General features: G+C 34.9%; 1 long non-coding RNA gene across 1 annotated transcript; it reads left to right on the plus strand.

Annotated features, from left to right (window-relative positions):
* The first annotated feature begins 1,152 nt into the window (after nucleotides 1–1,152).
* Nucleotides 1,153–3,930, plus strand: LOC141630485 (uncharacterized). Its single transcript, XR_012537496.1, has 6 exons — nucleotides 1,153–1,376; nucleotides 1,574–1,798; nucleotides 1,885–1,963; nucleotides 2,875–3,389; nucleotides 3,495–3,599; nucleotides 3,686–3,930. It is a non-coding gene; the product is annotated as an uncharacterized LOC141630485 (long non-coding RNA).
* Nucleotides 3,931–5,515: the final 1,585 nt, after the last annotated feature.

Consider the following 5,515-nt stretch of genomic DNA (forward strand, 5'->3'; position numbering starts at 1 on the left):
GTTTCCTTCCTCGCTATTCCGCTGCGTGCTTTCATCTTCAACATTTCGCTGAAGTAAAATCGTGGTTGGACGGCATTTATTCCTCAATTTTGCTCTTCCTTGATTTGTGGAGTCTATTCCTCATGGTTGAGGATGCTCTTAGTATACATCAAGTCTTCCCATCAGGCCCGAAACGACTTTTCCACTCTCACACTAATTTTTAGTTTCATAGCGTCTGTAAGTCGGTAAGATCAAGAGACTAAAAAATGCCACACAGTGACAAAAGATCATCATCATATATTCATATCCGTCTTCCAACAAAGATGACTAGGAAATGCTTCATAATCTTTGTTTTTTTTAACTATGGAATATTTTAATGAACCACAGCGACATATCAGTATATCACTCATGAGTTCTCTTGGTCTTCTAAGTAGAAACTTATTCAAAAATTGTTGGTATTATTAAGTGTCTAATAAAACATAGGACCATCCAAGTCCTTTCTCAATTGCATATATATATATAAAAAAAAAAAACTACATATAATCTCATACGAGTGTTCCTGACATTACCTACATAAAAAACACTAGTTTACATAGGTGTCTAATTTACATAGGACCATTCTAGTCCTTTTTTAGTCAAATAAATGGAAAAAACGAGCATATGTTATTTTTATTAGTCACTTGTTCTACTTTTTACCCTTAACTAGTAGAATAGACTTGAAATACTTTAGGGCGTATCTCTTTAGTGTAGATCAATCGACCTCTTAGAATCAGCCTGAACGAGGGCGTGCATTTGACCATCTTTTCACTAGTAGAAAAAACCCCTATCACGACGCAGTTATCGTGGCGGTTCTAAGAGAAACGACGCGAAAAGCCCAATAAATTGGCGGGAACACAATTTTTAGGTATTTAGAAGGTCTATTGTGGCGGTTTAAGTAAGAACCGACGTGATAATTGCAATTTTTTATGGCGGTTCCAAATAGAAAACGCCACCATAAGTCAATTGTGGCGGTTATATGAACAACCGACGTTAAAAATGACGCTAAAAGTTAATAGTAAGTGCCAATTTTTTGGGCTAAAAAACCGCCATTATTTAATTTTGTGTGGTTTTTAATCGCAACCGACTTAAAAAAAAAAAAAAAAAAAAGGCGCAAAACCCTTTACAATTCCCTAATACAATTCACCAGATTCATTCATTCATCGTCTCTTTATCTCCATACCCCAAAAACCTCAATCCTTTCAATTCATTCATCAATATCAAATCTGATACCGGCAACCGTCCATTTCATTCTCACGCCTCCGTCGACAACCGTGAACTCGCATCTCCTTCTCACGCCGCCGTCAACACCAATGCTTGTTTTTGTAATTTAATTTCGGCGCAAGTTTTGGTTCCGTCAGGTACTCATCAATCAATATTTTTCTCTTATTTTCTCTTCATTTTGCGATTTCTAATGATTTTATTACAAAATATTTGACTTGGGATGGAGATTTATGAGCCAATTCAATTGTTGCAATTTCTTACAATTTCTGAGAAACGAAGGTAACTCAATTGTTGTGGTTTTGACATGTAATCCTGTATCAAAATGGAAAATCAGAATTTCAAACCTAAATATATAAAAGAGGAAGCCCTTCAACATGTACAAGATCTGTACAAGGAATCCCTGGAAAATATAGGTAATACTTATGATATCGCTCCACATCACTGTCTAATTTGTTTGCTGGATTTGAAGCCAAATGAGTTTTGAGTTGTAATGGCTGAATTTGAATTCGGAACCGCTCATGTATATTGGAAAACCATGAATGGTCTCCCTCCTACTGCTGTATGTTTCCTGACACTAGTAATACTATTACTTCATCCCATATTGATGGTTTTGGTTCAGACAAAATACTGTTTCATTATTTGCAGGGACAAAAACTAAGGATCTCTTACAATCCTGTTGCTGCTAATCTTGAGCCTAATGAAGATTATGGCATCGCCTTCAATGGTAAATTTCTCCCTAACTGCTTTTGTTATGATATATTCTGGAAGCCCTCATTGTAATTTTTCCTTTTGGTGTAACTGGAGCCTGGATAGCAGTTTTAATACTCATAGGTTAAGAACCCAAGTCACGAGTATTATCTTCTTCTCTTTGTCGTAATGTTCGTGCAAGTTTCTGGACTTAACTGAATCATATGTAGGTAGGAGGATTCAATCAACCTAAATATGCAGTCACCAGACATTTGATTCATGTCTCAGTAAACTGAAAACCTACGGTGTCTTATTTATAATTAATAAAACCTGTAAATTAGGTGAACCAAACCGACTCAACCCCACACAAAGGCAAACCGACGACCTATACACTCATATGTTGCTTACTCGGTTTAAAATTCGGCATACCTCATCACTGTTCAGAAAATATTTTGTACATAGATTATTTCTTGTTGACAGAGGTCTGTGTTCTTCTCTTTGGCATCCTTGCTGCACAGAGATTATCTGTGATGTTAACAACTCACTATCTCTTGGTATTATTTACTCGTAGCTAAGTGTTGTCAGTGTTTACCATTTAATCTTACATTCCTTTACATTCTCCTTATAACACTGAACTCCCTACTCTCAGTTTGTTTATGATGCCTAAAAGCATAAAATTTCAAGGTTGAGGGAGTTTTGTAACTAAAATGAATTTGCAGTTTCTAAGCAGACTGTCATTGCTATCAGGTCTTACCAAAATCAGGCCGAAAATCTCATATAAAGACACTTGTTAGCAGATCCTATTATCCCTTACACTACTATCATTGCTAGCATAGTTATCTGCAAAGTGGTATTGCAATTGTTTGGCTATTGAATTTTAGTGTTTGTGTTTTCGTTGGTGGTTAAAAGATTATTGATTTTGGTTTTGGTTTTTGTTTGTTTGTGTAGATTTATGCTCTTAGTCAATTGTTTGGTGCCTTATATTTCAAGAGTTATGCTGGTCTTAACACAATACAATGGATTGAATGGCATAACCTGTAAGCCACGGCCAAGCCCTTTTGCTAATTTTTGATTTATGTGGTTATGTTACCATTGTGTAATGTTTTGGATTTGATGTCAATTATTGTGTAGATAAATGTCAACCATTCACGCCCTTTTCATTGTTGCAATCATTAGAGATTTGCTAAGTCAGTTTAATCGTGATACTTATTTGCGACACTGAAGTTCTATAAGATTCGGACTTGCATATTTAGGAGGATATGAATGGATTGACCTTTGCAGAGAGCATTTAAATGCTTGACGGGACTATGCTTTGCTATAAAACAGGTATGAATGACTTCAAGTCTATTCCTTTCATTTGTTTAATCTTGTTAGCTTGTTTTTCTCATTAAAATTAGGGCAGACAAAGTTGATTGACGAGATGAAAGATGTTAAAGAGTGCTATCAAAAGTTTAGACATCTTGGTAAGTGAAATATGAACTCATTATATATTCTAATGACTAACTTTAAATTATAATTACATTTTATATGTTACATAATTAATATCATATTTTTTCTATAAATTTTAGTGCCCTCAACAACCAAAGGATTACGAGTGTGGTTATTATGTCATGAAATGGATGTATAACATAACTTTTTACCTTTCGAGGGTTAAAAAAGAAGAATTTGTGAAGGTATATCTTATTTCCGTTCTTGGTATGGTTTATTTATGTAGTTGTACATTTATATTGTTTCTAATTGACCTATTTGTTAACTATAGCATATGGAGCAATCAACCATGTCAAGTGGCGATATTTATGAGATCAAAGAAGAGTGGGCTACCAAATTTTTAGACAACTTCTAGATTAGTTTTCAAGTAAGGCGTGTAAGCTATTCATACATTATATTGGATTTATCTTTGGTAACAATGATAGATGTTAATTTTATGTTCGATGTAATGCAAGATTCATGTAAGTTTGTTGGACTTGTGTTGTTGCGAATAATATAAATGTGGTTACATTTCTATTGACAGGTTTCATTTTGTTCATATAGTATTTGGAATTATCAAATTTAGGGGGAGGTGATGCTGAAATTGCAGTAGAAAATAATTTTTTTTAACGACGGTTCTTTTAGAAACGATGTCAAAAAATTAAATATTTCGAAAATAGTGATTCATTTAGTGACGGTTCTTTGCTATACAACCGACGTCATAAGTAACTTTAGTGGCGGTTCTGTAACCACAACCGACGTTATTTTTATCTTTTACGACGGTTGTGTAAAAACAACTGCTGTTATTGAGGAAATGTAGCGGTGCACTACCATTATTGAAATATCTAATGTGGCTGTTTTCAAACAATAACCGCCACTATAGATGAGTTACAGCGGCGGTTTTTGTCTAAAAACCGTCGTTTTATATAAGGTTATAGTGGCGGTTTTGTTTGGAAAACCGACACTGTAGGCGAGCTATAGTGGCGGTTGTACAACCGCCGCAAAAGTATATACGACCCCGTGATAAACGACGCACCCAAAACCTTTAAAAACCGCCATAAAAGGTCATTTTCGACCGCCACCGTAGGGGTTTTTTCTACTAGTGTTTCCATCTCATGTGGTGTGATAATTCCTTGATCGCCGTGTCTCTAGCTAGGTGATCAATAGGTTTGGAGACTCAATCTTTTTACCTGATTCGTCAAATTTCCATATTTCCATATGACTACCAAATGAGCATAACTCTCTATCTACCAGATTCGTCATTTTCCATATACCATATGACTACCAGATGAGCACAAACTCATATGACCATTTTAACAAATATTATCATTCACTTCCATTGGTGCTAGAAAACTAGCTCGAACATATTCAAACCAAATTCATAGTACACCAGTGTCCAAACATATCAAACCAAATAGACACGGGAGCGCGCACTCCGTACTGTTTTATAGGTGACCACTAGTCCCTTAGAATAAACTTAAGATGTGAGTCCAACTACCAATACAAGCTCAAAAATATTCACATCAAAGACTCATAAGTCAACAAAAATTCCAGCCAAAGTTGCAATCAACTCTAGTACCAAAAGTTTCAAAAATTCACAAGACGAATTTTTTTTTATCTCAATCAAATTCAAATCCAATGTCAAAAGTCTCAAAAAAGTCAAAGACAAGAAAAAAAATATGATCTCTAATAGATACAACTCTAGTGACAAAAGTCTTAAAAAAAAGCCAAAGACAAAAAATTATGATCTCAAATAGATACAATATCAAAAGTCTCAAAGCTTTCAAAATTTCGCAAGACGAAACAATTCCAGTCAAGTTGCAATTCAAATTTCAGAGTAGTCATTTTCCATCCATACTTACATTGTCTCCATTCCTTTTAGGACGATCCTTTCATTCATTTAGGTGAGTGAGAGAGGCACACAGGTCTCCAATGTCTTCTAACACCATAGAACCTTCTACTCCATTCCATTTATTACCCTCGTTCAGCATCTAAGAATTCGGGGGATGTACACTAATTTTATTTGGTCACATAAGTATTTTGTTTCTATGCTATTAGTTTTGCTTAATTAGTAGAGCTTTTTACTTTAAAGAAGGCAAAACTCATTAAAATATAACTCAGA

This window comes from Silene latifolia, chromosome 2, assembly GCF_048544455.1.
Source record: "Silene latifolia isolate original U9 population chromosome 2, ASM4854445v1, whole genome shotgun sequence".
Lineage (NCBI taxonomy): Eukaryota > Viridiplantae > Streptophyta > Magnoliopsida > Caryophyllales > Caryophyllaceae > Silene > Silene latifolia.